Below are 25,313 nucleotides of genomic sequence, written 5' to 3' on the forward strand. Positions count from 1 at the left end.
TACAAGCAAGCAAACTTGCCTTATTATCGCTCCCTAGCATCCCGCTACCAGAGGATTGCTACCTTCCATTCACCACTTTGCCTCCTCCAAGTGAAAGAAACCTGGGCAGTGCTGAATGTCACATCCATTGCCAGGTGTGTCCTGTTGGAAATAAAAAAGGGCTTTCCCCTTGGCCTGCCTTTACAGTATATCCATTCAGTTGCCAAATGCTTTTGTGACATCACAAGAAACCCACAGCCAATGGCAACAGCTGGGGAGGCGCTGTCTTCATTGCTTTGAGCCTCACAATGGTGGGTGGACCTATCAGTGATTGTGTGCTTGTTTATTTGGGACATGGGTGGTGCTGTGGTCTAAACCACTGAGCCTTTTGGGCTTCCCAATCAGAAGGCTGGTGGTTCAAATCCCTGAGATGGGGTGAGCTCCTGTTGCTCTGCCCCAGCTCTTGCCAACCCAACAGTTCAAAAGCACGCCAGTGCTAGTGAATACATAGGCACCACTGTTGCGGGAAGGTAAACAATGTTTCCGTGTGCTCTGGTTTCCGTCACGGTGTCCTGTTGTGCCAGCAGCAGTTTAGTCCTGCTGGCCACATGAACTGGGAAGCTGTCTGTGGACAAACACTGGCATCCTTGGCCTGGAAGTGGATATGAGCGCCACAACCCCGTAGTCGACTTTGACTGGACTTAACCGTACAGGGGTCCTTTACCTTTTACCTATTTATCTTATCACCTCTAATTACTACTTCACAAGGAAATGTGAAAGGACTGTAGTTTTAGTCTGGGTCCTTCTCCTGTATTATATGAAATCCCCAAAATAATAAAGCTAAAACAGGTATTCCATTACTGGTTGGCACACTTAAACAGGACTCTGGGATTTCTGACATCTGGAATTCCTAGGTTGTCCATGTGTCCTACTTTGCAGATGATCTGCCGGACTCCTCTGTTCAAAAGCCTGCGCGAACCGAACTCAATTCAAAGATAAAAGAACCACAAGAAGGAAAGGGACCTTGAAGTTGTCCAAATGTTGGCACCCAGACAGCAGACCGAGAAGGCATACAGAGCACCCTGTTGCAGCCTTCTCTGCTAAGGTGAGATACCTTGTTTCTATTTGAAATATAGTAATTATTTCCAACTCTATATATGCATTAATTAATACATGCAGATTATATGTAAATCCATGTTTCTTTTTTGTTATTGCATAACTGGTCACTCTAAAGATTTTGCATTTTCAGTGTCCCAGGCAATAGGAAGAGGAATACCTCCCAGTTGTTGCTACTTCTTCTGCCACCACTGCTATGTTAGATTTCCATGCCCTCCAACATTTCTCTGATGGAAATAGCGACATCCATTATTATTATTATCATTATTATTATTATTATCATTATTATTATTATTATCATTATTATATTTATACCTTGCCCATCTGACTAGGTTGCCCCAGCCACTCTGGACAGCTTCCAACTTATATAAAATAATAGAACATTAAACATGAAAAAACTTCCCTATACAGGGCTGCCTTCAGATGCCTTCTAATGGTTGCATTGTTACTTATCTCCTTGGCTCGGGGGCTGCATAAGTCCATACCACCCAACATTTTCCAATGGTAATAGGGTCGTTCTAAGGAAGAGCGGAACATTCTGGGACCAAATTAGAAACTGTGACAGCTTCTGTAAATCTGGGACTGTCCTAGGGTCTGGATTCTGGAGAATGAAAGGGAGCAGTAGGATAATATTTAGGTTTGTTGGCAGAAGAATAAGCTTCAGAGAGTCATGGAGGAGATTGGAAATTCTTGGGGAGGTTTTGATCCTGCTGATGTTATCAGGTACATAACAGGTCTCCAAATTATGAGATCAGGAGGTGGAGAAAGCTTTTTTTTTGAGGGGAAGGGGGACAGTTCATTTGCTGAGCCCAATTCCAATTGCAACTGAAAAAGTTCACCATAACAAACATGCACTACAAAATCTACTGTACATGCACGACTCATATATTTTTCCTTTGCTATTGTTGTCATTGGTAAAACTTTGTGGTCCAGCAGCCAAGGGTTCCTTCAAATTTAAAATATGGATGAAGCCCAAAAGGGTTGCTAATGGAACACAGATACCCAGATGTCTGCAGAATTTGAAGATGCAAGGGGTGAGAATTATTTCACATTGTGTTGATGAGATGTGGGTTGCCAGCAATTAAAAATCAATTTTCCCTGAGCAGCTGCATTCATATTTCAGCAGAAATGGGGAAGCAGAGTTTGGGGCTTTCCAGGCAAGCATTTCCTCACCCCGCATGTTATTCTTAGTGCTATATTAGCTTCATCTTTGATCATTTGAAATGGTAGACCATGGGTAGGCAAACTAAGGCCTGGGGGCCAGATCCGGCCCAATCGCCTTCTAAATCCAGCCAGCGGACAGTCTGGGAATCAGCGTGTTTTTACATGAGTAGAATGTGTCCTTTTATTTAAAATGCATCTCTGGGTTATTTGTGGGGCCTGCCTGGTGTTTTTACATGAGTAGAATGTGTGCTTTTAATTAGAATGCACCTCTGTGTTATTTGTGGGGCATAGGAATTCATTCATTCTCTCCCCCCCCCCAAATATAGTCCGGCCCCCCACAAGGTCTGAGGGACAGTGGACCAGCCCCCTGCCGAAAAAGTTTGCTGACCCTTGTGGTCGACTATTATATTTGTTCTGCAGGGGAAAGCAGTTTTATTCTGTTTAGCAAGCAGAACGTTGAAGCACATAGAATATTCATTCAAGGACCTTGGAAGCAAAACAGAGTGAACATCTGAACTGGTGTTCTCCTCCACCTCACTGTCAACTCTCCACAATAGAAACTATGACTAATGCTTCCAGCAATATTCCTGTTGCCGCAATGAATGTGTGTTTTTATAAACAGAAACTATTATTATTACAAAAACAGGAAGTAAATAAGAATGAGATTGCTGTAACGGTAGCATTATCTCTCTGTGTTAAACTGTACAGATAAGAAGGACAGGATTCACCAGAACAGGGCACAAGATGGTTGCAGAGAACAGCAAACGCTTTAAGTGCAATAACTGATAAAGAGGATTTTACCAGCAACACCTTGTCAAACACAGGGGTGCCCTGGTTGTAGGAATGGGGAGAATCCAAATCAGATTGCATTTAAACATGAATTTACCCATTTTACACTTGATAAGATCATATGTGGACTGAAACACCACCACCCTTTGAAATTCGTACTTCTCTAAATGTTGCAATTCAGTTCTCCAGCCCAGCAATATGCACAAAAATGCATATACTTTAGTGTGTGAAAATGCACATATTAGTGAAAATAACGGGGGTGGGGGAGATGCATTAGATTAGGGGAAACACAACACTGAGATAAAATATACTTTGCAAAAATGTGTAAGGCAAAATTGCATACAATAATGTGTACATATTAGAAAAGCTGATTTTCAGGACTTTAAAAAATATATCTATTCAGAAGCTGATGTGGAAATGTGGAGAATTGAAGACTGGTGACACGAGCAACCAAAATTGACAGATTTGCATAACTCTACCTACCTACCAGGTGGCGCTGTGGGTTAAACCACTGAGCCTAGGGCTTGCTGATCAGAAGGTCGGCGGTTCGAATCCCTGTGACAGGGTGAGCTCCCGTTGCTTGGTCCCAGCTCCTGCCAACCTAGCAGTTCGAAAGCACGTCAAAATGCAAGTAGATAAATAGGGACCGCTACAGCGGGAAGGTAAACGGCGTTTCCATGTGCTGCTCTGGTTTGCCAGAAGTGGCTTTGTCATGCTGGCCACATGACCTGGAAGCTGTACGCCGGCTCCCTCCGCCAATAATGCGAGATGAGCGCCGCAACCCCAGAGTCGGTCACGACTGGACCTAATGGTCAGGGGTCCCTTTACCTTTACCTGGTCAGAACATGTCTGAAAAAGAAAAATGGGGATGTTTCGGCAGTAGCGTCTGGTGTGCCAGTACAATGGGAAGATGCTGCTATTGCCAAGTGCAGACAGTGGGTAGGGAAGTCTCCACATCCTTACTGGTGGGAACAAGGGTGGCAGAAGGCCACTATAGTCAACACCATGAAAGCTGCAGGGCTGCTGATGTATCTTATGTGTTCCTGGCGTGGCCAGTCAGTAGATGCAAACCTGCACAGCTTTGACTCTACAATTCCTGTTGCTGACAAGTCTGCTACCAAAAACAGTGGGAATCAGCAGCTTCTTCCCAGTCCTTCCCATCCACCTGCTACCTCACTGGACCCTGATGGTTTTAGGAATTAAACCTCAGTGTGTCATTGTGGCTAATACAGTGGTACCTGGCAAGACAAATGCCCTGCAAGACGAATTTTTCGCAAGACGAATGCATCTTGCGATCTGATGGTTTCCCCTAGGAATGCATTGAAATTTAATTCATGTGTTCCTATGGACAAGAAAAGAAATGTCAATGCATTCCTATGGGAAACCGCGATTCGCAAGACGAATTTTTTGCAAGACAAATTGACTTGCGGAACGAATTAAATTTGTCTTGCGAGGCACCGCTGTACCCAACCAGAGTGGTGCATGCTCTAGTTATCTCCTGCTTGGACTACTGCAATGCGCTCTACGTGGGGCTACCTTTGAAGGTAACCCGGAAACTACAACTAATTCAGAATGCAGCAGCTAGACTGGGGACTGGGAGCGGCCACCAAGACCACATAACATGGTCTTGAAAGACCTACATTGGCTCACAGTACATTTCTGAGTACAATTCAAAGTGTTGGTGCTGACCTTTAAAACCTTAAATGACCTCGGCCCAGTATACCTGAAGGAGCGTCTCCACCCCCATCATTCTGCCCGGACACTGAGGTCCAGTGCCGAGGGCCTTCGGCCGTTCCCTCAGTCAGCCTTCAGCTTTAATAATAACTTGAACAAAACTTGAACACCACACTACCTAGCTGCAGGAGGATTCTTGAATATTTGGATCTGACTGAGATAAAAGAGATGTGGTGGTATTCAGCTAAGTTTTACTCAAGAGCAGACCTAGAATCATAGAGTTGGAAGAGACCACAAGGGCCATCCAGTCCAAGCCCCTGCCAAGCAGGAAACACCATCAAAGCATTCTTGACATATGCCTGTCAAGCCTCTGCTTAAAGACCTCCAAAGAAGGAGACTCCACCACACTCCTTGGCAGCAAATTCCACTGCCGAACAGCTCTTACTGTCAGGAAGTTCTTCCTAATGTTTAGGTGGAATCTTATTTTTTGTAGCTGGAAACCATTGCTCCCTGTCTGCTTCTCTGGAGCAGGAGAAAACAACCTTGCCCTCTCTTCTATATGACATCCTTTTATATATTTGAACATATCTATCATATCACCCCTTAACCTTCTCTTCTCCAGGCTAAACATACCCAGCTCCCTAAGCCGTTCCTCATAAGGCATCGTTTCCAGGCCTTTGGCCATTTTGGTTGCCCTCTTCTGGACACGTTCCAGCTTGTCAGTATCCTTCTTGAACTGTGGTGCCCAGAATTGGACACAGTACTCCAGGTGAGGTCTGACTAGAGCAGAATACAGTGGTACTATTACTTCCCTTGATCTAGACGCTATACTCCTATTGATGCAGCCCAGAATTGCATTGGCTTTTTTAGCTGCTGCATCACACTGTTGACTCATGTCAAGTTTGTGGTCTACCAGGGCTCCTAGATCCTTTTCACATGTACTGCTCTCAAGCCAGGTGTCCCCATCCTGTATTTGTGCCTTTCAATTTTTTTGCCCAGGTGTAGTACTTTACATTTCTCCTTGTTTGCTTTGGCCCAGTTGTCTAATCTATTAAGGTCATTTTGAAGTGTGATTCTGTCCTCTGGGGTATTAGCCACCCCTCCCAATTTGGTGTCACCTGCAAACTTGCTCAGGATGCCCTCAAGCCCATCATGCAAGTCATTGATAAAGATGTTGAATAAGACTGGACCTATTGAAATCAATGCACCTGACTTGGTTGAATGCCATCCATGATCTATGGCTGAGGTGAAAATGTTACCACAGACTTTAATAAGTCTGCAGAGATGGAGTGGCAGTTTGGAATAAATGTGATATATGTACTGTACAATATATACATAAACATCTGAAATGCCTGTCTACAGAGCTTTATGTTGCTCTTATTTAAATCGTTTAAACATAGAATTTAAAAATTCTTAAATCTGCAATCCTGTGCTTAATTACTTGGGAGTAAGTGTCATTGAATATTGCAAGACTTAACTTCAGAGTAAACATGCAAAGGATTATACTGTTAGACCGTGCCTGCATATAAAGAATTGAGCTTGTTTGCAGCAGAGTTTTATATTTAGCTTTGTCCCTATATGGGAGGTCAAAAATCATGTCACATAATATGCATGAGTGAATTCTAAAACAGCATCATGGAAATCGGTGACCTTTTGGAGAACCTCCTCTAGAATCACAAAAGTAATCTGAAAACTATAATGCAGTGGTAAGGAAACATGTTTAAAAATCCACCCCATCGTGGATAATTATGTGTTACTTTAGCTTATTTGCATAATATTGACAATAGACAAAGTCAGCTTTGCAGCTGCCATAGCCTACTCTGTTTCGACATATGAGTAAGATACTCATGGGGTCTACTGATAAATTTCTGCCCCTAAAAAGTGGTAGTTAAGGCATAGCTACACTTCCTAATTGTCCTTCTTATACAATGGCTTCTATATTTTAGTTTTCTAAATTGAATTGGCATCTCCCACAATAGCACCAGCCAGGAGTGGGAAAACAATTTCAGTTCCAGTAGAAAATAATCTTGGTCTGTCAAATGATTTTGCCACCTGGATGATGTAAGTTCTTTGTGAACTGATCTCCACCCCATTGATAGGAACAGGACTCATGTAGTGGCCTGCCATCATCATAGAAGGTTGAGGCCATCCATTGGAGCCATAGGCACCAACTCTATGGAGCTGAGGACAGCTCAACCTCCCCAAACAGAAAGGATGCAGGGATGGTGCTCAGCCCCCCTCCAATCTTGAGGGGCCAGGCCACGCTGGACCTCCCCGTGGTGGCCGAGAGCCCCACCAGGCCTTCCTGCAGTGATGGAGGACCCAGTTGGGCCTCTCTGCAATGGTGGAATGCGTCCCTGGGCTGATATAAATTATACTGTCAACCTGTATTTAAGCACCATGCCTCAGTCAACGCCTAAGAATGCTCACCACAAGGTGATGGTGGGAAGGGACTTTATGGACCTACTCAAATCTTTTCCAGAGTTGAAAAGGACCTAAGTGTCTCAAAAACAGCCTGAAGAATCTACACTGCAGAATTCAACCCTGAAAGCTGGTTAATTCTGTGATTTGGTAGTGCCCCTCCTAGCAATACTGTTGTTGTTTAGTCGTTTAGTCGTGTCCGACTCTTCGTGACCCCCTGGACCGTAGCACGCCAGGCACTCCTGTCTTGCACTGCCTCCCGCAGTTTGGTCAAACTCATGTTCGTAGCTTCGAGAACACTGTCCAACCATCTCGTCCTCTGTCATCCCCTTCTCCTAGTGTCCTCAATCTTTCCCAACATCAGGGTCTTTTCCAGGGAGTCTTCTCTTCCCAGCAATACTAACAAGAGTCAATTTTGAAAGCTGGATATTTCCACTACCCGGTGGGATTATGACTAATTTGAGTTCTTTAAATTAGTTCTTTCGATAATGATGAGTTCTTTAAAAGACTGAAATGGGCAGGTAATATAAAGCAGAATTTGTTGAATCTACAAGTCTTAAATGATTTTTTTAGTCAAATTTATAATTAACTAATAAAACCAGCAGAATGAGAACTTAATTTCCAATTATGGAAGCACTGATTGCTTCTAGATATAGTGGCCATAGAACTAAGTTTTCAAGAAATAGCATTTTGCTTTTCTCTTTTTACAAAGAATGTAGGGAGATTAACAACCTATTGCATTGTCCATATTTGTAGAACCATTGGGAGAACTTTAATATGCTGCCTCGTTATTATTATCACATTTAAAAAAGCTCTCTGTGAAAATTGAGATTAAAAAGAGGTATAAAGAGAAAGAACTTTGAGCAATATAGCCTTTTCCCACGATAGCAGAGTTTTTTTAAGATAATAATTTGTTTACTATCAGTAATTAGTAAGGTGTATACCACATAACTTCAGATATTTGTACTTGTCAGATGTGGGCCGTAAGGTCTGCTCTTAAAATATATTGTTGCATCAAAATGTGTGTTCCAAGGCTTACAGTACTTTGGCTCCCGGTTTGTTTGATCTGTACTTGTATGACCTGTCATTCATGTTCAGTTCATCTGAGATTCATGATTCTAAATTGGGGAGCACAACAATTAGTATATTACTGTATGTAAATGATGCTGTATTGTTATCTAAAGCTCTTGCGTATGATTGAACATGAGACCCTGTGCATACAATTATTCATAAATTATTATTATTCAAAGAGAACAACAATTACCAGACCTTTAGAAGGCATCTCAAGGCAGTCCTGTTTAGGGAAGCTTTTAAAGTTTTATGAATTTCTGTATTTTAATATTTTGTTGGAAGCCGTCCAGAGTGGCTGAGGGAACCCAGCCAGATGGGCGGGGTATAAATAATAATAATAATAATAATAATAATAATAATAATAATAATAATTACAATCATTGGAAAGATGTATGGCATTTGAACCCCAAAATGCACAAACTCTCCAAGTGTCCCTATTTTCCAGGGACTCCTGGATTTACAGAGGCCATCCCAGTTTCTGATTCGATCCCGGAATGTCCTGCTTTTACTTAGGATGTCCCTATTTTCATTGGAGAAATGTGGGAGGGTATGGAGTTATGTGACCCCTGAGCGATCTGAAGGCAGCCTTGTATAGAGTTTGTTTAATGTACAAAGAGTTTGTTTAATGTACAATGTTTTATTATGTTTTCATATATGTTGGAAGTCATCCAGAGTGGCTGGGGCAACGCAGTCAAATGGGTGGAGTATAAATAGTAAAAAATATTATTTATGGAATAGGACGTCCCTATTTTCATCGCAGAAATGTTGGCCAGTATGCACTCAATATTTCACACGAGGAGCAAACATGGGTACATGAGTATTATGTTGCAACCAGGTCTGGAGTAGAGCATTCTTCCACATACCGTCAGCATAGTTTGTATGCATTGGAAATTATTGTACTAAGTCTTGCACAACTTTGTACCGTATTTCAGGACACCGCTTTGTGCACATCTGGTACAATGCTAAGTGCACAGTTAACAACACGGAGTACTCACACATAACTAGAAAGCCCTCAGGCCTTTTAATTTAACTGGAACCCCCCCCCAAAAAAAGCCTAATTTTGGGTATTGCTGGGAGTATACATTGTTTCCCAGCAATAAAGCCTAGGTGGCACTATATGTTCATTGGTGGGTAGAGGAAACACAGCATGGCCTCATTCAACCCATCCAGTCTTTCGGAAAAGGTAAATACTGTCATTTGCTTAATTTCCTTATGTACTGGAAACTGATTGTGCTCTAGAGTGATATTAGATATTGGCATGTCACATTCAGCTCAACAGGGCTTCTACCCTGCTGGGTAGAAGATGGGTATAGAATTTTTAACTTTATTCAATTGAAAAGGCTACCTATCATTTTACTTTTTAAAGATGTGTCTATTAAGAAACATAGCTTACAAATAGAAAAAAGAATGAAAAAACTGGGTGTAGAGAGAGGCTCAGAGTCAAAGATCTCCCATTCTCCTCCATTTCCCCCATCCCATCATCTCTTTCTTATCCAATTAATGCACCAACGTTCTTTCATCCACAATCACACATGCACATACATACTGAACATTCACACATAATCAGATACACTAACATCTCATGCTCTTGATCATGGTCCACATGATCAAATCTTTGTTTAATGAGCCAGGAAATGCACCCACAAGTAGCTTTGGGGATTCACTCCTCCCATGGGGCAATCAACAAAACAAAGCAAAAAGCCACTATTAACCATGGTTTCCTGTGACATGCAAACCACAGTTTAAAGATGGCTTGCAAATCTGGCTTGTTTGACAGCATCACATGTAATGGGAAGCTGTGGTTAACTTGTTTTCTTCACCACCCATGTGGTGGAGGGGTGGATGTGTCTACATGCAAATGAAATCAGTGCTAATATTTCTTAGTTTATAATAATATAATATAATAATATAATATAATATAATATAATATAATATAATATAATATAATATAATATAATATAATAATCAGGATCCAGTCATGCAAACATGGCAGCTGTGGAGGCAAGGAGACTGTCTTTCACTTTCTGCCCTACTGCCTTATTGATCATGATAACACATTCACACAAGTGTGTGTGTGTGTGTGTGTCTGAAGAAGTGTGCATGCACATGAAAGCTCATACCAATGACAAACTTAGTTGGTCTCTAAGGTGCTAATGGAAGGAAATTTTTTTATTTTGTGTGTGTGTGTGTGTGTGTGTGTGTGTGTGTGTGTGTGTGTGTGTTGGGATCTCCTTCATTTATCCTCATATGTCTGGCAGATTCCCTGCCAGCCAGCAGAATGGATTCATACAGAGAGACCTACGGTTGTCAACATATCTGTTTGTGCTGGCACCAGTGGCAGATAAAATATTTCTAATCTGTTTCAAAATTGTCCTTCACTGTGTTCAGCGCAGCCAGGTCCACCCACAAAGAGACCCTTCTTGTTGAGGGGTTCATGGGGTTGAGTGAATGGATTAGCTCCTGACCTCATCCCAAGACCTGATCATGATTTTGGGGTAGAAGCCAATAAGCAAACCTCTTCCTTGAAGCTATGATTGTGGGCTTAGGCCAGGGGCAGGGAAGTTGTGCCCCCACAAGATGCTGCTGAACTACAGCTCCCATCACCCACCACCATTCAGCCAGAATGGTTGGGGCTGATGGGAGTTGGAGTCCAACAACAGCTGGAGGGCCACCGTTTCCCCATCCCATAGGTGCTTCCTCTGAGTGCAACCATAACCCATGGCAATCTCTTTGGAAGCAGATTTCATTTGATTCTGCTCCTCCAAAGTCTGCTGCCTCTTGAGATTTTAGGGAGCTTTTGTGAGGAAATAGGCAGCAGCAAGTTGTCTGATTCCTTTAAGCATAGCAAATAAGTGTTTTCCTGTAATTTGTGCCTTACACCTGGAATTTAGAATAGGAGTTGGCTTACCTGTGGCCCTCCAGATGTTGGTCTCCCATCACTTCTAGTCAGAATGATCAATGATTGGGGTTGAGGACATCTGAAGGACCACAACATGGAAGTATATCTGACATAGTAATGATTTGTTGTTGTTGTTGTTGTTTAGTCGTTTAGTCATGTCTGACTCTTCGTGACCCCATGGACCATAGCACGCCGGGCACTCCTGTCTTGTGCACTGCCTCCTGCAGTTTGGTCAAACTCATGTTCGTAGCTTCGAGAACACTGTCCAACCATCTCTTCCTCTGTCGTCCCCTTCTCCTAGTGCCCTCAATCTTTCCCAACATCAGGGTCTTTTCCAAGGATTCTTCTCTTCTCATGAGGTGGCCAAAGTATTGGAGCCTCAGCTTCACGATCTGTCCTTCCAGTGATGATAGTAATAATAATAATTTATTATTTATATCCTGCCCATCTGGCTGGGTTTCCCCAGCCACCCTGGGCGGCTCCCAACAGACTATTAAAAACACGATCAAACATTAAAAACTTCCCGGAACAGGGTTGCCTTCAGATGTCTTCTAAAAGTCAGGTAGTTGTTTATTTCTTTGACATCTGATGGGAGGGCATTCCACAGGGCGGGCGCCACTACTAAGAAGGCCCTTCATAGTTGGAGCAAGTAGGGGAATATTTTGGTGTCTGGGATGTGTGGTAGGAGTGGCTTGGAATAGTGGCTGGAATTTGTAGCAAGCTTCATTTTCTTCTCAAATGAGAAACATCTATCTCAACATCTAAGCCATTTCGCCTCCATCGTTTGTGTGTTAAAATAGTTTGGCTTTTAACAGGTATGCCGTTGACTTGGGCCGACATGTAACTCTGTCCTGCGAACAGAACCACCATGCCAGAAACATTAAGCATGGATTTTTGTCTCCCAATTTCTCAGCATACGCAGCCAAACCTTTTAAAAGCCTTGCAGGCTGACTAACGGCAGGAGTTCCCTTTCATGCCAGGAACAGCTTTTACTTGATTAAAGATGCATGCTAGAGAGCAGAGGAGGCCTGGGAACAAATCAAAGGAAAGAAGTCAAAGATGGTGGATCAAACAGTCTGGCAGTTCAAATGCAGCGATGGAGAAAAGTTGCAATCTAGGTCTCTGTGCCAACTAAATTCAACTTCAGGCATGAATTTCATTTTATTTTTAAATATATATATATAATTACAATAATAACCAGAACTAGAGGAAATGTTGCATCCCAAAATTGAGGATGCAGGGGCAACTGCATAAAGCCAGCATTTCTTTAAAAAGTTGTTATAGAAAATTATATTGGGGGGGGGAGCAGGACACCATTATTAATGAACAGAGAGGGGTGACCGAATTTGACAGCTGCAACTACCCAGAATCCTGTTCAACGCCATTTCCCCCGTCTCCGCTCCACTTCAGAGACCCTCACCCCTCCCGCTTGGACGCAACCCTGCCTTAAGGAAGGCTTAAAGGTAAAGGTAAAGGGGCCCCTGACAATCAGGTCCAGTCGTGTCCGACTCTGGGGTTGCGGGGCTCATCTCGCTCTATAGGCCAAGGGAGCCGGCGTTTGTCCGCAGACAGCTTCCGGGTCATGTGGCCAGCATGACAAAGCTGCTTCTGGCGAACCAGAGCAGCGCACGGAAACGAAGGAAGGCTTAAGGATCAGCATATGCACACATTTCCACATGACTAGCAACTTGGGAGCCATAATTCCCCATCAATGGTGCCAGACTGCAAGCCATCTCATTCACAATGGAAGACTCTTCTAAATAAAAGACAGTGATCAACTCTTACGAAAATGTTAATTTCTCTTTGTGTTTAGGAATTCACACCTGGGAGGGGTGAGAGGAGGACTAGGAGAGGTGTCAAAAGTGCTCAGATTTCTACCTTGAACCCTCCTTTTTTGTGAGGTATTGATTACATAGCTGTGATGTAGGAATGATATATTGGAGGTGTTTCTTGGTGATGGGAAAACTGATAAAGGTGGAGGTTCTCTTTTGTTCTGGGTTCCTTGTTCTCCTGCGTGAGGGGAAGGACCCTGTTGCAACAGCAAAAATAAAGGCTTTGCTTCTCAAACTTCTCTGGTTGGCCCCTGTTATATTCTCCGACCGATGGAGAACCCAATAAGGGTCTTGAATACCCCACAAGGGAGTAAGGGCAGATTTTTGCATATAACAAAGTGGACTGCAAACTACTAGTGGACCTCAGTGCTACAACCTAACTACCTTTCCTGGCATTGCTGTGGCCTTTTGATTGGGCCGGTGACAACACTGGAAGGTCCTTGTATAATAAGCAAAGGTGGCTAGGTTTCAGAAAAACTCCTTCCACTGAGGCAAAATGACTAGAGGAGATGTTGAAGGAAATTAGAAAGAGTTACTTTTTAAATATATGTATAGAAACTGGGAATAGAAAGGAATATGATAAGAGAGAGAAGCTATTACAGGAGGAAGTGAATTTAAAAGGAGGGATGAAAAAGACTGGTCGTTTGGGGGAGAAAGGAGAAGGGAAGTAGAAATTACAGGAGATAAATAAAAACAGTTTGAGAAGCATTGGGGAGAAAATATAAAATTAAATACTTTCTGTACTTTGAGCCTCTGGACCAGAAAATTATTCCTAAAATTTGGGAGGAGAGTCACAGTTCTTCCCGAGCTAAAGTTTGAGTATAGCTGCATTATGAATTCTGCATTATGAAACTGAAGAGCTGGACCATAAAGAAGGCTGATCACTGAAGAATTGATGCTTTTGAATTAGGGTGCTGGAGGAGACTCTTGAGAGTCCCATGGACTAAGCACGTTCGTTTCTGCTGCAGATAGAGCAGGGTAAACCATTTTAAAAAGCACCATGTTTTGTTTCTAATCTAATGTACATGAGTACCCATACATTAAGGAAGGGATTAAGGGACTGCTCTTTGAGAAATACAAGTCCACAGCCCAAGCAGACATGCAGAAGAAACTGCATGCTGCCATGATCTGTGGCTAACATCATTCATTGAACCAAATGCAACATATTATAGCAACACTTTTGAAACCCCCTTCCACTGCATTGTATTATCAAGGGGTTGTTTTTTCGGGGGGTAGGGGTAGGGAAAAAATATATAAATTATGAGTACAGTATGCTCATTTTTGCTTTCTATCTTGGCAAGAACGAGAGAGGCAGCTTTCCATTCGCACTAACTAAAAATAGGTCTTGAGTCATGCATCAGCTTTTGACACTGCAGTAAACTTATGCAAGCCTCACAAAAATAATAATAAAGGTAGCCTCATCGACCCAAAATTTTAAAAAAATCCAATGTCCTTAGTAAGGTAATAATATGTATCAGGCTAACTCAAATAGCACAAAATAATGTGCAAGTTCTCCAGAACTCTTCATCAGGCGGGATGGTAAACAGCAACGAAGGGAGAAGGAAAAATTATTATGTTGAAACCATGGCGTGCGTCTATATGTGGTCATGAGGCTATCTGAAACTCAAGTGCATTAGAGAACTAGAGGATAGAGGTATACATTATAAGTTATGTCCTCAGCCAAAAACCTAGTCCATTTTTTATATGCATCGTGGTCCTTTTGTCTCTGCAGCAAACGTTATTGCCAGATCTCACTTGCTCAAGATTGTGACAAGTCACTTTGAACAGTTCCATGAAGGCATAAATCGAGAATGGGTTCAGGTGAGGTTGACCTTACCACGAAGTGACACAAATCAGCTTTTTTTATGCAGTAGATCCTAAAGAAGTGAGATTTTCTTTGCTCTCTGTTTTTGCCTGCTGTTCAAATTTGTGTTATTTAACTGTTTACGACGTCCCACTCTATTGAAGAAGATCCTGTACCTTTGTAATAAAACCTTTCAGTATGCATGTGAAAGAATTGTAAGGGACAATGATCGATCTTTAACACTGGTGAATTTAGGAACAAACAAAACAACAAAACAGGCCAGTGTTAAGTTTGGAAGACAAAAAGCAAAACCACTGTCACCCTCAAATCTCTATGATATATTGTAAAGAACTGCTAAATCCTGTTGAGGAACTCTGCTCATTTAATCAAAACCCTTTTGCTTCATTATGTCATGTAATTTTTGTATTTATTTTGCAGGAATAGCAGTTCCACATTTGCCCTGAAAGCTTCACTTACGGAAAATTTTCATTTTGGACAAAAAAGCAGGACTCTCAGGCAGTGGCGAAGCTGCATGCTCTGCTACCTGGGGTGGAGAGCAGGCAGGAGCGTGATGTGCACCCTGGGGGCATGTTGCGCATCCGGGGTGTGTGGTATGCTACCTGTGAGGGCGTGGCAAAACCGCCCGCAGGGGCGTGGCACATGTTCTGGGGGCATGGTGCGTCGGCTGTGGGAGTGTGGTGCCTGGCATGTGAGGGGGTGTGCAGCGCATGTCCAGGGGTTGCAGTGGGGGGGGGCACGCCGCAATGGCACCCTACTGGAATAGTGGTGCCGGGGGTGGTCCGCTCCCTCCGTACTCACATTCCTCCACCAGTGCTGTCAGGAATCATGCTGTGTCTTTGGAGCGGCAAAATATTTTCCATGCTCTTACCTTGAACACTGATTCTCAGCCAGAGGAGCAAAAATGGCAGTTGCAAACCCCAGAACACACTGTGATGGCAGTAGAAGGTACAGTGTACAGAACAATTCCTGCTGCTCTCCAGAGATGTGTGGTGGTGGCGGCAGGTGACTCCATCATGAGGGAAACAGAGGCAGCAGTGTGTTTCAGTTCCAAGGCTCATGGTTTCAGTTGTTGTTGTTTAGTCGTTTAGTCGTGTCCGACTCTTCGTGACCCCATGGACCATAGCACGCCAGGCACTCCTGTCCTCCACTGCCTCCCGCAGTTTGGTCAAACTCATGTTGGTAGCTTCGAGAACACTGTCCAACCATCTCGTCCTCTGACGTCCCCTTCTCCTAGTGCCCTCAATCTTTCCCAACATCAGGGTCTTTTCCAAGGATTCTTCTCTTCTCATGAGGTGGCCAAAGTATTGGAGCCTCAGCTTCACGATCTGTCCTTCCAGGGAGCACTCAGGGCTGATTTCCTTAAGAATGGATAGGTTTGATCTTCTTGCAGTCCATGGGACTCTCAAGAGTCTCCTCCAGCACCATAATTCAAAAGCATCAATTCTTCGGCGATCAGCCTTCTTTATGGTCCAACTCTCACTTCCATACATCACTACTGGGAAAACCATAGCTTTAACTATATGGACCTTTGTCGGCAAGGTGATGTCTCTGCTTTTTAAGATGCTGTCTAGGTTTGTCATTGCTTTTCTCCCAAGAAGCAGGCGTCTTTTAATTTCGTGACTGCTGTCACCATCTGCAGTGATCAAGGAGCCCAAGAAGGTAAAATCTCTCACTGCCTCCATTTCTTCCCCTTCTATTTGCCAGGAGGTGATGGGACCAGTGGCCATGATCTTGGTTTTTTTGATGTTGAGCTTCAGACCATAATTTGCGCTCTCCTCTTTCACCCTCATTAAAAGGTTCTTTAATTCCTCCTCGCTTTCTGCCATCAAGGTTGTGTCATCTGCATATCTGAGGTTGTTGATATTTCTTCCGGCAATCTTAATTCCGGCTTGGGATTCATCTAGTCCAGCCTTTCGCATGATGAATTCTGCATATAAGTTAAATAAGCAGGGAGACAATATACAACCTTGTCGTACTCCTTTCCCAATTTTGAACCACTCAGTTGTTCCATATCCAGTTCTAACTGTAGCTTCTTGTCCCACATAGAGATTTCTCAGGAGACAGATGAGGTGATCAGGCACTCCCATTTCTTTAAGAACTTGCCATAGTTTGCTGTGGTCGACACAGTCAAAGGCTTTTGCATAGTCAATGAAGCAGAAGTAGACGTTTTTCTGGAACTCTCTAGCTTTCTCCATAATCCAGCGCATGTTTGCTATTTGGTCTCTGGTTCCTCTGCCCTTTCGAAATCCAGCTTGCACTTCTGGGAGTTCTCGGTCCACATACTGCCTAAGCCTGCCTTGTAGAATTTTAAGCATAACCTTGCTAGCGTGTGAAATGAGCGCAATTGTGCGGTAGTTGGAGCATTCTTTGGCACTGCCCTTCTTTGGAATTGGGATGTAGACTGATCTTCTCCAAAAAAGTTATCTCTATACTAATGCACAGTTATCTCTATACTAATGCACAGAGTATGCGAAACAAGCAAGAAAACTAAACAACTTTCTGACAATAAGAGCTGTTTGACAGTGATGTACTCTCCTTCCTTGTAGGCTTCAGAACAGAGGTTAGGTGACCATCTGTCATGTGCACTTTAGTTGAGATCTTTGCATTTCAGGGACCTCTGCGGGTTCTTTCAATTCTACAACTCTATGATTCTATAAAGAGCTGTCCATTTCAAGTCTGGTTTAAAGAGAAGGACTATTAAGCAGGAGAGAAGGAAGCTTGGAGTTGCCCATCAACAGTTAACAGCATCTGGTCAAATGACACACAAGTCATCTGGTGTCTTTCCCACTGTCATGAGATGTATTGTATTTCTACTGAAATTTTTGTAACGATTTCTAAATTTGCACCTATACATCTAAATTACCATATGAAAACCGGTGTCCTCCTTTGTTCTCTCTTTTGTGTGTCATGCAACCCCACTTTTTTGGCAATGCATAACTGGCTACACTAAGCAAATGACAACTATAAAAGTTGACTACATGGGCTCTAGTGAAGGTGGGTAATTTCAGACTTGCAGTGGCTCTTTGGTGTTTTAGGCAGGAGATATTCCCAGTCCTATCTGGAGAAACCAAGGAATGAACCTGAGACCTTCTGCATGCAAAGCAATTCCCCTTCCATTCAGCTTAATGCCACCATACTTTAAATGTAGAAAAACTACAATACAGAGTAAAGGGGGGGTCATTGTCTCTGAGGGTCCACTCTGATAAGCTTTTTGCCGTTAAATCTACAAGAAGAAACACAATTGTCCTGGAAGCAAGAATTGATATTTCAAAGCTGTTTTACAGTGGCTCTTGTGATGTTTTATTATACGTTTGAGCTTTGTGTTTCAAGTAGATTTACAATTCGCAAGATGAATGACGCTTCTTCCAGGCTGAACTGGTGACCTACCTAACATAGTAGTCATTTTGGTTCAGCATCAAGCTAGAAGAAAAGCTCTGGTTCTTTTGAAAAATAAAAAATGTTGATTTTTCTTTCAGAAAATACCTGCTGCTCCTTTATGCTTAGGAACACAATGAAAAAGAAATGCCATCAGAACTCAAAAACTAGTTTGTTAGTAGAAAAGACTTGCTTGGCTGCTTTTGACTCTGAACTTTTGCCAATATTTTCTTTCTGGAAATTTTGTCTCTTTCCCCCCTCTTCTTCACACATCAATGTGCCACATTCTCCACACATTTATAGTGCCACTAATTTTGACTACCTACAAGTTTAGATACATAGAAAGAGAACTTGCTGGATGAAATGCTAAACTATAGTTAATGGTAAATGCATAGGTCTGCCCCTCTCCCACTTCTTCTCTGGCATGGATGTGAGGAAGAGGTTGAAGGCTCTTTTTCATTACCTGTAGTTTGTCAGTATGTCAGGATGTGTAATGGTGTTGTTGCGGCTACTCTCGAGTAAGGACGCCCAAGTCCGTACTTGTCTTTAAAGGTTTTATTGTGCCTAGTATTTACAGTGCAGAGATAGCAGATGTCAGGAGTATGGGCAGGAGTCAGGCTCTGGGGCCTGTAGTGCTTTGCAGGACTGGAGCCTGCCTCAGCTTGTGCTGGAGAAGCAAGGAGTGGCCACTCAGGTGAAGACCTCAGCTTGTGCTGGAGAGGCAAGGAGTGGTCACTCAGGTGAGGCCACTTGATACCTCACTGCACCTGGTGGCAGGAGCTGGGAGGGATAAAAGCTCAGCATTTCCCTTCAGCTCTTTGCCACAGCAACGCTACCCCTGCCTGGTTGCCTCTGGCCTCTCGCTCCTTGGACCCTTGCCTTGCCAACGCCTTGATCCTCGACCCTTGGAGCCTTGCCTTGCCAACGCCTTGATCCTTGATCCTTGGACTTTTGCCTTGCCGACGCCTTGCTCCCTGACTCCCAGACCTTTGCCTCTGCCTTGCTCTTTGACCCTGCGACTGCCTGCTGCTGGACCCTCAGCCCTGCACCTGTTCCTGCTTCTACATCACCATCTTGCCTCTGGTCCTGACGTCCTCAGTCAGGGCTTCAATTGCCCACCGACCGGACCGTGACAGCAGAAAAGATGACCTCCTAATCACTTGCAGAAGCTGGGACTGGACGTTTCCTGTTGCGTGACCAGCACAAGAGCTTAGGCACCCCGAAACGCCTCCTCCCGACCTTACGTTTAGTGGCGTGCCTTAACTCGGGCGCCGGAAGGGGCTGCCTGTTCCCCTCCACCTGTTGGTCACTGCAGTGCAAGGGCTCTCCAACATCACTGAGCCTTGCCTCCTCCCTACCGCTGACTTCCTCATTCCCCCCACCTGACCCACTGCTGCTGCTCTCACTGGACGAAGAGCTGGTCAACAGGATGGGGGGAGGTTCCCTGCAGGAAAGTCCCCTGACATCCTGTTTGAAAGGGGGGAAACTGAAGTTAAAACGATGTTTGTCCCAAACAAGCTGGGATTGATTGGACAAGCCATAGTTAAAACAAATAATGGGTTGTCCCATTTCAGACATCACGACAAATCTCAGTTAGTTGAAAACAGAAGCAAATGCTTTCTTCACCATGGGGGAGGAACACATTAGAATAAGAGAGGACAGCAGGTACACAGGAAACCAAGGATCATTCATGTTGTCAGGAGTATGGGCAGGAGTCAGGCTCTGGGGCCTGTAGTGCCTTGCAGGACTGGGGCCTGCCTCAGCTTGTGCTGGGGAAGCAAGGAGTGGCCACACCTGGCACAGCACCTAGAGAGGCCAAAGCAGACTATAAGGTGCAAGCGGATCGACGGCGGTGGCAAGGACCTGTGTTCCAGGTTGGGGAAAAGGTTCGGCTGTTCCTGGAACGTCACCACACCGGATGTCGGCCCATGAACCTGTCGGCCCCTGAACTTGGGGCCCTCCGAGAGTACCAGCCATGCAATCATCCCTGCACCCCCGTGGCTTTTCTCGTGCCGTCCGCCAATGATCGGGTCTCCCACATCCAGGAGACACAAGCCGACCTGGTACAGCACCTAGAGAGGGCCAAAGCGGACTATAAGGTGCAAGCGGATCGATGGCGGTGGCAAGGACCTGCGTTCCAGGTTGGGGATAAGGTTCGGGTCTTCCATCGGTGGTTCCCAGGTAGCCTGGGCCATGACCGGGGGTGGAACCCCGTTTTCCCTATGGGGGGGAGTACTGTCAGGAGTATGGGCAGGAGTCAGGCTCTGGGGCCTGTAGTGCCTTGCAGGACTGGGGCCTGCCTCAGCTTGTGCTGGGGAAGCAAGGCGTGGCCACACAGGTGAAGACCTCAGCTTGTGCTGGAGAGGCAAGGAGTAGTCACCCAGGTGAGGCCACTTGAGATCTCACTGCACCTGGTGGCAGGAGCTGGGAGGGATAAAAGCCCAGCATTTCCCTTCAGCTCTTTGCCACAGCAACACTTTCCCTGCCTGGTTGCATCTGGCCTGTTGATTCTTGCTCCATGGACCCTTGCTTTGCCGACGTCTTGATCCTTGCTCCGTGGACCCTTGCCTTGCAGACGTCGTGATCCTTGCTCCGTGGACCCTTGCCTTGCTGACGTCTTGATCCTTGCTCCGTGGATCTTCGCCTTGCTTCTTGTTCCTTGAACCTTCGCCGTGCTTCTTGTTCCTTGAGCCTTCGCCTTGCTCCTTGTTCCTTGGACCCTTGCCTTGCTGACGTCTGGGTCCTCGACCCTTGGACCCTTGCTTTGCCTTCGCCTTGCTCCTCGACCCTTGGACCTTCGCCTCGCTTCTTGTTCCTTGAGCCTTCGCCTCGCTTCTTGTTCCTTGAGCCTTCGCCTTGCTTCTTGCTCCTTGGACCTTCATCTCTGCCTTGCTCCTTGACCCTGCGACTGCCTGCTGCTGGACCCTCAGCCCTGCACCTGTTCCTGCTTCTACCCCACCATCTTGCCTCTGGTCCTGACGCCCGCCGACCGGACCGTGACACATGTAGCACTAAGCCAAGCATCCCCAAACTGCGGCCCTCCAGATGTTTTGGCCTACAACTCCCATGATCCCTAGCTAAGAGGACCAGTGGTCAGGGATGATGGGAATTGTAGTCCGAAACATCTGGAGGGCCGAAGTTTGGGATGCCTGCACTAAGCTATCGCTATGTGCTTTTCAAACATAAGAGTTGGTACCGTTTGCACTATTTTTTATTGAATCAAAATAATGCCTATGTACTAAAAACATGAAAATATGAAACTACTAGAAGATACTTCAAATTGATTCTAGTGTCACTTATTGTTTCTTCCTGGCAACCAGCTTGGAACATATTTGGATATGTGTTATTACCTCATACCTGTGACAAGGTAACAGATATAACACACATAAACAAACTCAGGCAGGATGGTCTTAGAAACCCATGGTGTAGGGTTCCTGTTCTCTCTTAAATTTCCAGCCATGTTCAGAGCAACCTTCTTCTTGGCAGCGGGTTCACACACCAGGTACTACAGAACTGTTTGCGAGTTGTGCTAAAAAAGCTGACGTGAGTCTGGAAACAATAGGTCAACTGGCAAGCTTCTTCCCATTTAATTAAGCAGATTGGATTAAACCGTTTTGACACTGAACATCAAGTGTTTGTCTTTAGATGTTAGTTTTCATGTGTTGACTCACTCTTTCCCCAAATGCCCAAAAGCCGGAGTCCAGTTGTGCTGCTGCTAGGTTTGAGGCAATCAAAATCATTTTAGCACTGTTGGTGGACGACAAGTGCCCAACTGCTAGGCCATTATGTTTTCAGCTAGCCTTTGTGAGGGGAAGCAAAAAAGGCTTAACCAGCAGTGAAATAAAACCAAATAAGGAAGTAAATGAAAATGCTGGATGCGTGGATCCCCTGCCGGAGCTTTCATATATTCATATTGTGTGAACAACAAATGCGTACACAGAATTCTGACGATGTATATTCAGGCTAGATAGAACATAGTTTGCTTGACCATAATTGGTTTTGTCACCACCCAGAGCAACTCCCTATGTGGATATGACTATATGTTTTGTTTTAAAAAACACGATTTTAGTGACTCAGATACTCCAGTTATTGTCTGAAGTGACATGATTTTAAATTTATTAGGTGATGCTCAGATGGTCCTTTGATTCCTTGTTTCTGCAGGTAGTGAATGACGCATTTCCCTCTCTGTACCTTTCAAGCACCCCTGCTGCTTCCCCCTCTTGCTTTAGATTGTGTTCTTGCCACCTGCTCCAGCAAAAACTCTTTCCCTCTTGACCTTATCGCCAATTGATCCCATGACTCACCGCAACAAAGAGGCAGTCTCTTTAAGAAAAGAACCCTGCTACCGACAGCTTTTTGTTAGAAACGTCATACGACACGCTTCTAGCAGGCATCTCAGCGGAGGGAAGGGGCATGATAGCAGCCAGACATCCAGCGGGGATTTTATCGTGAAGTTCTTGGTGACCCCTCAAAGTGAAAAACCTGGACTCCATGGCTTATTCTGTGCCTCTTTCCTCTTACCTTTCCTCTGGGTAAGACCTAGAGCAGGCATCCCCAAACTGCGGCCCTCCAGATGTTTTGGCCTACAACTCCCATGATCCCTAGCTAACAGGACCAGTGGTTGGGGAAGATGGGAATTGTAGTCTAAAACATCTGGAGGGCCGAAGTCTGGGGATGCCCGACCTAGAGATTGGGGAGCCTATGCATATTCAGATGTACACATGTAAAAAAGCGGGGGGGGGATCAGAATTCCATCCACATAATTCCACCCCTCCTTCCTCAATAAATGTCATCACCTGCCTATGGGACGTGAATACAGTTTTAATACAGAATCATATTGCTTCCCCCCCCCCCCCGGTTCCTTCTTGCCCTGCACTATTATTATTTATTAGCCCATTGCTTTCTTCATTTACTAGATCATTCATCAATATGAGCCACCTATAATTTCACACAGCATTAACTGAGCTGAAATTTTTCAGGAGAGAATATTTGGGGAGATTTTTTTTTCCTTCCTGTGCACATACACATCCCTCATGAGATTGTTGGCGAATATTTGGTTGAATTTTTTGCAGATAAGGTAGATAATTTTGAGAGGCACCGGCTCAAATTGCAGAGGGATTTAATGGTCAAAACCAGCACTTTAAGTTCAACTTTACAACAGATGAGCAAGCAGGGAATGCAGGATAATATCAGTGCAATGTGATCAAAGCAGCGGGCCCCAATCAGTACCTAGGCTGCCACATTTTGTATCAGCTGAGCTACGAAAAACTTCTTTTTCTAGACTTCGATATGCACATTGCCTACTAAATTGCAACGGATCACCTGAACTTGCAGTATAGGTCTTTGTGGTAAACAACTTGCTCACATGTGTCTTACTGCTAGAGAATCCAAACTGCATTACTTAGGCCCCAAATGTCTGAAAGACCATCTCTTTCCCTACAGACCCTCTCAGGTGTTAAAGATTGGCAGAGGAAGCCATACTTTCTGGGGCTGATGGGAGTTGAAGTTCAGCAATATCTGGAGGGCATCACGTTGGCTATTGCTGCCCCAAATGTTGTTGTTTAGTCGTTTAGTCATGTCCGACTCTTCGTGACCCCATGGACCATAGCATGCCAGGCACTCCTGTCTTGCACTGCCTCCCGCAGTTTGGTCAAACTCATGTTCGTAGCTTCGAGAACACTGTCCAACCGACTTCCGGTTTTGCCGCGGGACGCGCTACACGCTCTTGCCGAGAGCTCTGCAGCCTCGGTAAAAGTTATTAAGGAAAAAGGGGTGTCGACGGCATTTCGCGCCCCCCCAAAAAAGGTTGAGAAGGCGATTCTCAACTGAAGAAGCCGGTGGTGTCTAAAAGGAGCTCCTGGCATCCCTCGCTGGAAAGCTGAGGAGAGGGGGAGACCTGGACACGGAGGCGCTGAGACCAGTTTCCTTAATACAAGCCTGCAAGAGCGACGCGACCAGGGTCGGTAAAATTTCCTTTTTCTTATTCTTACCTTGAACCGGAGCGTGGGTTTAATCAAGAACTGCGGAGAAGATCCCCTCCCCCCTAATGAACTGAGCTCCAGAAGGAACTTAAAAAGAATTTAAAAAGGAGGAGAGCGCAACGTGAGTTGGAAGCACAAAGAAGGGGGAGGGAGCCTTAGGAACGTGCGGAAAAAAAAAACAGTAGTAAGATCTAAGGAACGCTGCCGGGATAAGACTGAAGTAAGACAAAGATTTTTAAGCTTATGAAGTTCTTTTAAGCGAAGTCTTCCATATGTTGAGACTAAACTAATGCATGCAACTGAACCTTGCCTGAAAAGAAAGGGTTGAGAAAGAGACAACTGCGTGAGAGGGGAGCGATTGGAAGGCTGGGGAAAAGCAGCGATCGAGTGGGGCTCTGACGGGCTGTGGCGCTACTTGAGAGTAAGACTGATAATTAGAGTTCTGAGTTTTAAAATGGTGGATGCTTTTACAGTAAAGATGACTGAGCAAAAGAGCTAAGAGAAGAAGCAGGAAGTAGGGGGAGAGTTGAAGACAAAGAGAGGTGATTTAAGAGAGAACTAAAGTCCGATTGTGACTCAAACAGCGACGCCAGAGGAAGAGTCTAAAAACACAGTCCTTTTTGAGTGAAGTAAAACAGCGACGCCAGAGGAAGAATATAAAAAGACAGCCCATTCTAAGTGACTCAAGGGGCAGACCCCATCTGGTGGACAAAGAGAGTAACTGCAGTGAAAAATAATTAAAATAATTAAAATGCCACCAAAACTAGCAGGAACAGGAAGTCAACAGCAGAGAAGGAGTTCCACAATGGAGGCGGAGCTGGATTTGAGAGAGCTTATTTTAAGCTTAAAAAGTGACATAGGAGATGTCAAAAAGGACTTGACTGAGATTAAAAAGGAAATGAGTGATAGAGTAAAATCTTTGGAAGAAAAAGTAGACAAAATGGAAGAAAAGATGGACCAAGGCGAAAAAGAAAGAACTGAAATAAAAAATGAGCTGAAAGAAGTGGAGGATAAAAGTCGAGCAACGGAAGTAGAAATTCAAGAGATGAAAAACAGAATTTTGGCACTAGAGAACAGCATCCAGAAAGCAAACAAAGAAAAGAAAGAAGACAGAAAGGAGATGGAAAAGATGAGAAAAGATCTAGAAGAAAATAGAGCATTACAGGAGGCCGCTTTGGACGCACTCG

This window comes from Zootoca vivipara, chromosome 10 (assembly GCF_965207765.1).
Source record: "Zootoca vivipara chromosome 10, rZooViv2.hap1.1, whole genome shotgun sequence".
NCBI classification, from domain to species: Eukaryota; Metazoa; Chordata; class Lepidosauria; order Squamata; family Lacertidae; genus Zootoca; species Zootoca vivipara.